Source organism: Pseudochaenichthys georgianus, chromosome 4, assembly GCF_902827115.2.
Source record: "Pseudochaenichthys georgianus chromosome 4, fPseGeo1.2, whole genome shotgun sequence".
NCBI classification, from domain to species: Eukaryota; Metazoa; Chordata; class Actinopteri; order Perciformes; family Channichthyidae; genus Pseudochaenichthys; species Pseudochaenichthys georgianus.
The window spans coordinates 34988893-34999263 of NC_047506.1; positions in this window are offsets into that span (position 1 = coordinate 34988893).

The window sequence follows — 10371 nt, forward strand, 5'->3', positions numbered from 1 at the left end:
CTGGCTGCTACTTAGAAATTATTTATCTAATATATCATATTCCAATCACTTGTATATAGACTCTTATTGCACTATTTTTTCTGTGTATCTGTTTTATTGCGTAGCACTGTTGGAGGAGCCTGTGACCTAAGGGGGGGAGGGGGGTAGGACACGTTCGATTCCTGTTTTGAATAGTGTGCCGTCGATGGGTTTCATTCCATTTCAAAGTCCTTTTGGACGCTCTGTGTAAACGTCGCGCATCCAATCACAGAGGTTGAGGACTGATCACGGGGTTTGTCAAGCTAAGCACATGGTGTAGTCCCAAACGATAGCTGAGGATTCTGGGTAGTGTAGTGTCTTCGGCCATCCTAAAACTCCGAAAAAATATTTGTTTCTCCGAATCGAAGGGGGAAAATACAAAAGCATTGTACACAATTCAAACCAATCAATGTTGTGTAATTAACAAGGACAATTTGGTGTTTTTTAGTCGATGAGTATTGCAGAGTAAAATCAATCGACAGTAAGGAGAATAGGCTACTTACTTCCGGGTGTAAAATTCTCCGTTATCCAATGGGAATGGACGCTCGTAATACAATACAGAGGACATGATCATTATCTTTTAAATAACGTTAACTGAAGGGAACAATCTATTTGACACAGCTGAAGCTCTGGCCTTCCTTAAAAAACTAACTAATTTAATAAAAATCACAGTTGCATTACACACAATGCACTGTTTTTTGAGAACACATATTCGTAACTAATGTAATCTTTACATTCTGACGAAAAATAAAATTATTATGAATACAAATAAATAAAAGAAGCCTCCCGTGAGTTACTACAAGCTTATAGTAGATTTTAAAAAACGTTGTATAGAATAAAAGCTCACTGCGGGCCGTTGTAGAAATGCGTGTGTGCACCACGACAAAGGAGCCTCATTCACTTTACATTGGGGTTGTTTGCGTGGTGCCGACACGTAAATGTAACAACGTTCGTGACTCCACCACGCATTGTGGTGTTAAGGAGTCGTGGTGGAGTCACGCATTCTGGTGAGATCAGGTTGACCATAGAACCCAAGCAGAGACTGGCTGTTGCACTTAGGTAAAATGCACATTTCACAGACAATAAATCACTGACCACAAATTTAATAAACGTTTTATTTTTAACAATTTCACCCCAAACAACATTTTAAACAGAAACATCAAATATAAACAATCAACACAAAAAAAGTAACTATTTACAGTAAAAAAACAATGAACTCAATTGCTCAACTACAATTGTTCGTAACAAGACTCCTGCCATGCAGAGCTACTGCTGGAGGACAGCATGTCTGATGGCCTTGTAGGTGTTGCTTGGGCGCGTGGGGGTTGGGGTACACTTGGCCTCCAGGCTACTGGCCTGGAGGTGTGAATAGAATGTTGAGTGGCGGGGGGATGATCAATGGGCTGCCAATAGCCGCGTTCACACTGCGGTACTTTTCCAACAAAGGTTCATGCGAACTTAGTTCATGATCGCGTTCACACCAAAAAGAGCCGGTACTAAAAGTAGTTTCATGCGAACCTTTTTACCCCCTCGAAAGTCCCTGCTAGAGAGCAGGGACTTTCGAGCGGCTCTTTTTTGAGAAAAGAGCTATATTCCTGATTGGTTGGGCGAATTGCAAACCACGCCCCGTAAAACTCCCAAAAGTTATGTGAAGCCGCCATTTTATTATCCTCGCATTAGCATTATTAGCAATTAGCATTAGCCCAGCGCAGAAACGCAGAGAGACTAACTTATGGCAACACAAAATAAAACATGGGAGCGGTGGAGATGAGGAGGTGTCGGCGTTCTGGCGATTTACTCGGAAGGCTTCAGTAGAAGCTGCTGGGACTCCCAGCAGCTTCTACTGAAGCCAGTCCCCAACTCCGGGGACTTCCGGCCGGGGACTTTGGGCGGCAGTATACGCTGTGAAGTGATTTGCGGCCTGCCAGTAAACCCAAAGCAGAAGAAGAAGAAGTGACGTCAGCGGCTTCATTTGCCTAATCCACCCCCCAGGGACTTCTTCTGGTGTGAACGCGATCTGTACTTAGTTCATGCGAACTAAAGAGTTTGCATGAACTAAGTTCGCATGAACCTTTGTGGAAAAAGTACCGCAGTGTGAACGCGGGCTAATGTTGCTGGTGTTGGGTGTCTCTTTCCAAGTTGTGGAAGGTGTTTAAAATACAGATTTTGCCTGATGTTTTCTGTCTTTGTCCAGTCTTTGCAACATGGGCACAAGACTGAGAGCAAAGTAGTATGACTCCTCTAATTCTGAGTCTGGCATGTGTGGTGCAGTTGGATGTTCCTGCAGTAGAGATATCAGCTGCTCTCCAAGGTCTGTGCTCTGTGGCCTCCTCCTTGTGTCCCGTGTGGAACGCTGGGCCGCTGCTGGTGTGGAAATGGGATCCCTGGGGCTAAGGGACCTAGAGGGCCTTTGCCTCTCTGCAGAGGTTGTGGATACCAGAGGTGGTGGGGCTGTAGGTGGTGGGGCTGGAGATCCACATGCTGTCCTGGCATGTTCCTCTGTTTCCAATGACAGGGGTGTAGATGCTCTCTCCATGTCTTCTACAGGGGAAGGATTGCTCAAGCTGCTTTTTGAACTATATGAAAAGAAACAACATCAAAACAATTAAAACCTTTTTTCTGGGGATTAATTTATGCAATAGGAACATATTTATGTCATTTAAAATAAAGTCTTTCATACCCTTTGCAACAAATTACAAAAGGGCAAAAGGAAGGACATTAGGTCTGTATACTTCAAGCCCTTTTGCGTGCCGCCTGCAGATCCACTTGGGAGAGATTTCTTCCTGTTTTTAACAAAAGCATCCCGGAGTGACTTCCATCGTGCCTTGCAAATGTCGACTGAAACAAAGAATAGATTCAGATTAATAACATGATTTCACATATTTTTCTTTGCTTTTTTCTTACCCTTCAGATACTTGGCTTCCAGGGACTCATTGGTCAGCCTAGCATTCAGCTATCGCCTAGGATGCGCTACTGTGTATGTAATACAATTTATAATAAATGGTTTTGTCTGACAAATTATTCTTGTCTGTCCTCACAATTTATCTGACTATAAATGCAAGATTTCCCACCACAGCATACTGTATTTAAACATTATTGAGAGTATTTTGGGTAGTTGTTATAACACATGAATAAAAACAAATTATAATACAAAAATATAATATCATTATAAAGAGTTAAACACAACTGTATTGATCCTGGGCGAAATTCACAAGATAAAGTATAGTTAAAAAAACCAATATTTATAAAAATATAAATACAAATAATAATAATATAATAATATTATAATCTTGATATAGGAAATAAGATCTTACTTTATTGTGAAATGCAAGTTTACTGAACAGTTTTTTAACGACTTTCACAAGATGTTAAACTACTGAATGGCTCTGTACTGTACCTACAAGTATTAATTAACTTTAAAACATTAATATGTAGTTGTTACCTTCCACTCCACAAACTGCAAGCGACTAAAAACCAGGCCTTGTCCTTTCTGATGTGTCCTTGTAAAAAGCATTGGTTACATCGTATAAAATTGTGTGTTTCTCCACTTCCATTATGAACACCTCGTCGTCCATTGTGCGTATCGTAGTGGAGGTGTTGTGATGAAGGAGGGGGGGTCTGCTAAATTAGTATATGCGGGATGGGCCTGGCCCGGATACTCACCTTTCCACTTCCTGCGAGGGGGGGGCTGCCTGCCCGACCTTACCTTAAACGCGGCGCAGACGCTCCTGGTGCGTTAGGGGGTAGCCTGGGACCTGTCTGGAGTTGGAGTATCTCGTTGGGGGAGCTTGAGTGGGAGCGGTGGCGGCTGGTGTGTGGGACACTGATTGCCGAGCGCACGCGGCTCTGTTCGGATGCTTGGCTTAGATCCGACTGCTGACCCGAGGATGGCGGGTAGCCGAATGTCGAAGAAGATCTTCATCTGACTCCGGCGAGTTGATCAGCAGTTCGGTATCCATGGTGAGTAGAATGTTCTCGTGGTAGCGTTTAGCTTGTTTGAACGTGACGTACGCGCGCGTGAATCACGGTCTGCCTGTCAGTCTTTGAAAGTGATGGAGACGAGCAGTGGCCCGAAGTGTTGCCGGATATAAATAGGGGTGGCGTGGTTCGAGGTGGAGTTTTTAGGCGTGGCATGCTCCCTGAACCTATGTTAACATTTAATACCTCATTTTATTTTGAGGGGAGGGTCATCACTGAAACATCCCATTTTTCAAATGGATTTAAGTTGATAAGTATTTATTTTATTTATCGATTATTTGGCAGGGACAATGCACATGATGAAAACATTTTTAAAATGTGTCAAGCGTAACAGTGCCAGATTTAGCTTTGAGCTCATTTCCAGTCCCTCACATAAAACATTTAGACAATTACAATTTACAAACATATGCAAAAACAAAATACATGATATGCAACAAGGTGCAAAAAGATGCATGAGCCAGCATACACAAGTATTTACCACATGGCAATACAATATAGCAGCAACGATGTATAGAGTGCAAGAGAAGATACAAGAGCTACATAAAGTGCAAGAGGAGATACCCCTGTGTTAAAGTGCAAGAGGAGATACCCCTGTGTTAAAGTGCAAGAGGAGATACCCCTGTGTTAAAGTGCAAGAGGGAGATCTGTTTGTTTCTCAACCATTCTTTAAGTTGTCCTTTAAAGCTATTGAGAGTGGGACAATCCCGTATCTCAGTTGGGAGGCTATTGTAAGGTGTCAGCGTTAGAGTCTGTGAGCTTTATTTTTTTGTGTTTATTCTGGTGGCCTTGCCAGTTTATTTTGATGTTGGCTCTGTCCTCGTCGTTTCAGGTGTCTCACTTCCTGTCGTGGTGTGTCACTTACCAGCTTGATTGTGATCTTCCTGTTCTGGATTGTTTGCACCTGTGCCTCATTAACTGTTGTGTATATGTAGCCCTGTTCTCCTGTTGTCTTTTGTCGGTTCGTCTTGTCTCTATACCAAGTCCATGTCTGTAGTGTACTCCCTCGTGTAAAACCTTGAGCATACTAGTCGAACCTAGAGAACTATTGATTAGTGATGGTGAGATGAAGCCTTATGAAGCTGTGAAGCTTTCCAGCCAATTGGTTCGCAAAAGGGTTCATCTCATGAGGCTTCATCATGGGCTTCATTTGAACACAAACCCCCCCTGTTGGTCAAAGTGTGTAAAACAGGCAGATTGGACATCTCAACAGTGGTGCTCTATCGCATACCGAGTTCCCAATGAGTAAGCCTTAGAATACTCTAAGCAACGAACATAAAATCATATTTTCATGTTAACAATATTGTATTATTCCAGTTTAATGATTGTGATTGAAAAGCCTAAGGAGGCTGCTAAACATTGCAAAGAGGGATTTGTATTCCTTAATAATATTCATAAACTTAACCATGTTGTAGCACCGGTGGTCAGGGAAGCCTGTCCGACTGAAGAAGGAGGCCTTCAGGGATTTGTTATCCCGGGGGACTCCCGAGGCAGTTGCAAGGTACCGACAGGCCCGAAGGGCAGCAGCCTCATCCGTGGCCGAGGCAAAGCAGCGGGTGTGGGAGAAGTTCGAGAGAAGACATGGAGAAGGACTTTCGGGCGGCACCAAAGTTGTTCTGGAAAACTGTCCGACACCTCAGGAGGGGGAAGCAGGGAACCACCAAGCTATGGTACAGTAAGGATGGGACGTTGTTGACCTCAACTGATGGAGTGTTAGGTCGTTGGAAGGAACACTTTGAGGAACTCCTGACCCCGACAACCTCCGCCCTCTATGTTAGAGGCAGAGCTGGAGTATGACGGGGGGATCAACACCAATCTCCCGGGGGATGGTCACTTGAGGTCGTTCAAAACAACTCCACAGTGGCAAAGCCCGGGGGTGGATGAGATCCGCCTGGAAATGCTGAAGGCTCTGGGTGTTGAGGGACTGTCATGGTTGACACGTCTCATCAACGTTGCGTGGAAGTCCGGAAACAGTACCGAAGGAGTGGCAGACCGGGGTGGGTGGTTCCCCCTTTTTAAAAAGGGGGATCAGAGGGTGTGTGCCAATTAGCAGAGGCATCACACTACTCAGCCTCCCCGGGAAAGTTTACTCCAAGGGTACTCGAAAGGAGGGTCAGGCCGATTGTCGAACCTCAGATTGAGGAGGAACAATGCGGATGATCCGTCCTGGTCGTGGAATGACGGATCAGCTTATTTACTCTCGCAAGGATCCTGGAGGGGGCCTGGGAGTACGCTTATCCGGTCTACATGTGTTTTTGTAGACTTGGAGAAGGCGTATGACCGAGTTCCCAGGGGAGTTACTGTGGGAGGTGCTGCGGGAGTATGGGGTGAGGGGGTCTCTACTCAGGGCCATCCAATCTCTGTACTCCCAAGCAGAAGCTGTGTCCGGTTCCTCGGCAGTAAGTCGGACCCATTTCCGGTGAGGGTTGGCCTCCGCCAGGGCTGCGCTTTGTCACCAATCCTGTTTGTATATACATGGATCGGATTTCGTAGTCGTGGGGGAGGGGGTCTGCAGTTCGGTGGACTAAGGATTGCACCACTGCTTTTTGCAGATGATGTGGTTCTGATGGCTTCATTGGTCCTGCGACCTTCAGCACTCACTGGATCGGTTCGCCAAACCGAGTGTGAAGCGGCTGGGATGAGGATCAGCACCTCCAAATCTGAGGCCATGGTTCTCAGCAGGAAAACCGATGGACTGTCCACTCCAAGTAGGGAATGAGTCCTTACCCCCAAGTGAAGGAGTTCAAGTATCTCGAGGTCTTGTTCTCGAGTGAGGGAACATGGAGCGTGAGATGGGCCGGAGAATCGGAGCAGCGGGAGCGGTAACTGGCAGTCGCTTTAACCGCACCGTTGTGACGAAAAGGGAGCTGAGCCAGGAAGGCAAAGCTCTCTGTCTACCGGGCCATTTTCGTTGCTACCCTCACCTATGGTCATGAAGGATGGGTCATGACCGAAAAGAACGAGATCGCGGGATACAAGCGGCCGAGATGGGTTTTCCTCCGCCGGGTGGCTGGTGTCTCCCCTTAGGGATAAGGTGAGAAGTTCGGTCATCAGGGAGGGAATCGGAGTTGAGCCGTCCTCCTTCGCGTCGAAAGAAGCCAGTTGAGGTGGTTCGGGCACCTATTAGGATGCCACCTGGGCGCCTCCTAGGGAGGTGTTCCAGGCACGTCCAGCTGGGAAGAGACCAAGGGGTAGACCTAGGACCAGGTGGAGGGATTATATCTCTTCGCTGGCCTGGGAGCGCCTTGGGATCCCCCAGTCCAGAGCTGGTTGATGTCGCCAGGGAAAAGAAGTTTGGGGCTCTCTGCTGGAACTGCTACCAAACAGACCCCCGCGACCCGACCACGGATAAGCGGGAGAAGATGGATGGATGGATGGATGGATGGATGTTGTAGCCTGAGAAAGGCTAAACCATATCAAAGAATACATTTATTAACTACATATCTCATTTAGCTGTAGCTTTTATAACAACAAAAAATACGTATTGTTTCAGTCGTTGAAACCAGGACCCTGCGGTCATGGTTCTGCTTTCCGGCTGAGCCACAGCACACACACTAAAGCTCCCTGAAAACACTGCAAGATATGTATTCCTGTATTTATTTGTTCATGTTTTTATTCCTACATTTATTTATGCTTGTATCTATTTATACTTATGACATGTTCCGACCTCTATATAAGTGAGGGTCTGAGCTCTCTTGATTCTATCGTGTCACCAGCGGGCCCGGGTACAGGAGGGGTAATATGATTCTTAGTATACATCCATGGGTATTATGAGCGTTGTGGTTCAACCATGGATGTATAGGGTTCAACGGTTCAACCGATCTGAATCGCTTCGTGAAGCAGTCACGTGGTATTGACAGGCAGCGAGGCTTCGTTTTTGTCATCGATGACGTCCACTGGCCCAAAACGATACAAGCCTCGATACATGCTTCATCAAAAAAGCTTCGGGGATTACTCGACACAACGCTCTGAAGCCTCGGCGCAATTACGTAACATCACTACTATTGAGTATCCTAGTAAGATCCTAGAAACCTTTTTCTTTGTAAAGTCTTTTCGTACTATTAGTTGAACCTAGCGAACTTTTGAGTGTCCTAGTTGATCCTAAAACCTTTTTGTATATTAAAAGGTATTTTTTTGAAATCAAAGAAAGAATCGTTGCCTTTGTGAGTCTTTGTGAGTCCTTCGTGTCAGCTATTCCACAATGAGCTGCCTTTAACGGAGAGGACATTTAGTCCAAAAGTGGTTTTCTGTGGATTAATTCCCCTAAGGGAGGGGGGGGCCAGTCCATGTAAAGACTTATAAATAAAACACATACTTTTAAAAGATTTACAATTGTCAAAACTCAATAAATTGTGTTTTTCAAGGATGATACAGTGGTGGTATGAATTTTGGCTTTCTGTCAAACACCTTGATAGCTCTCTTGTACAGCTGTTCTATGGGTTTCAGGTTTGTGGCACAAGCAAACGACCAGTTTGTAAAACAGTATTCAATGTGGGATAGAATCATACTTAGCAGGTCTCCCTTGAAAAAGAGATCAATGATCTCAATGGGATTTATCTGTATAAATAAAGGTTTGAAATGAAATGAAAGTGGAGGTATGACTTTGCAGCTTTGACAGTTAAGAAAGGTCTAATTTGTTTAAAATGTTGCAAGTTGAATTTAATGGTATTTAATACTTTCTTAATATGTTTCTTAAAAGTCAAGTTCGAGTCCAATATGACTCCAAGATACTTGAAGTGGGGGGACTAGTTCTAATTCTGCTCCGTTTAAAAACACATTGGATCCATTTTGATTGGTCGTTTACTTGTTTTTTTTACGTTTAACTGCAGAAAATGTTGTTCAGCCAGTGTTAAACCTTGTCCAAAGCTTTTGAGAGACAACATGAGATAATTTCAGTATGTTTCCCGTGTACAAAGATGACCGCATCATCGGCATACATTTGCACATTCAACTCAGGACATACATCAGGAACAGTGAAAAAAGTAATGGTCCAAGAATGGAACTTTGTGGAACCCCAACAGGGTTGACCAGGTAGGGGGATTTGGTACCGTTGACCAAAGCACACTGTTTTCTGTTCGATAAGTAAGACTTAAACCAATGTATAGAAACTGCAGAAAAGTTGAAAATGAGTCAGTTGGTGGTCAACAGTGTCAAAAGCCTTCCTGAGATCAAGGAAGACGGCGCCTACACATGGGCTCGTGTCCAACATACATTTAAACCTTTTCCACAGAGACACAGTTAGCTGTCTCAGTGGAGTGGTGAGTACGGAAACCAAACTGCATTGGGTGGAGTGGAGCGAAACCTTTGTCTAAATGTTTGGTGATCTTTCTGTTTAGTCCCCAAATTACACTCTGTGCCAATACGACTTCAAAGACATAGATAAATTAGGAACAAACGGCTCATTTTTTTCTCCTCACAGCCCTGTGGAACTGCAGGTTTGGCATAGAAATGCTTACATCAAAGAAACCGAATTGTTTTAAAAGACTAGACTGATGGGTTTGACTGAGTTTTATTCCGAAATTAGAAACGCACCTCTTAAAAGGAAATTATCATCACACTCCCATTGACAGCTAGATTTAGTTAGCTTGCCATTGACCTTTTTGTGGACATTTTAAAGGTCACGTATTATACTGTATTTCAACAATATATTATGGGTCTCAGATATATACAAAACATCTCTCTGAAGCTTTTTCCTAAAAATACCAAACGGATCATGAATTATAGCATGCAATAAAGCCCTCTGTTTCAGCACGTTTACAAAATTGCTGATTCTGTGTCTGTAGCTTTAAATGCTAATGAGCTGCTGCTGGCCACGCCCCTTTGCAGATGTCTTTTCTGGCTCTCCATCCCCCACCCGAGCAGCTCCATGGTAATGGTGAACACTGCGGAATAGAAGCGTTTCACAATGTCCACCGGCAGAAACTCAGAGGTGCCGGATTTTTGCCAAGTCTTCTATTAACTTTTTCGTCACGCATGAACCGGAACCTAACTCGCCCATTTTTCTAGCGGCTTTCACATAATTGGATCAGGAGGGAAAGAGAGAGAACCTTTTTGTTGATACCTTCTGAGGCTGTTAACACACAGGGATGTTATGAACCGAGATACAGGACGCAGGACCCAAAAGCAGGATTCGGAGACAGATGTCCAAAAATAGAATGTTCTTTAATCACAAACTAAATCTATTACTTTCACAAAAAATAGAATTAGATAAAAAGCCAAAACAAAGTTGTACAGCAACACAAAACTCACTTGACAAAAGGTCTAAATCCCAAGGTAGGTATCAGGAGTCAAAAGGCCTGGGTGCTCACGACATGAAACATAACGAACTGACAAAGGAACAAAGAAACACCAGGGCTATATATAGGGGAGGGGGGGTGG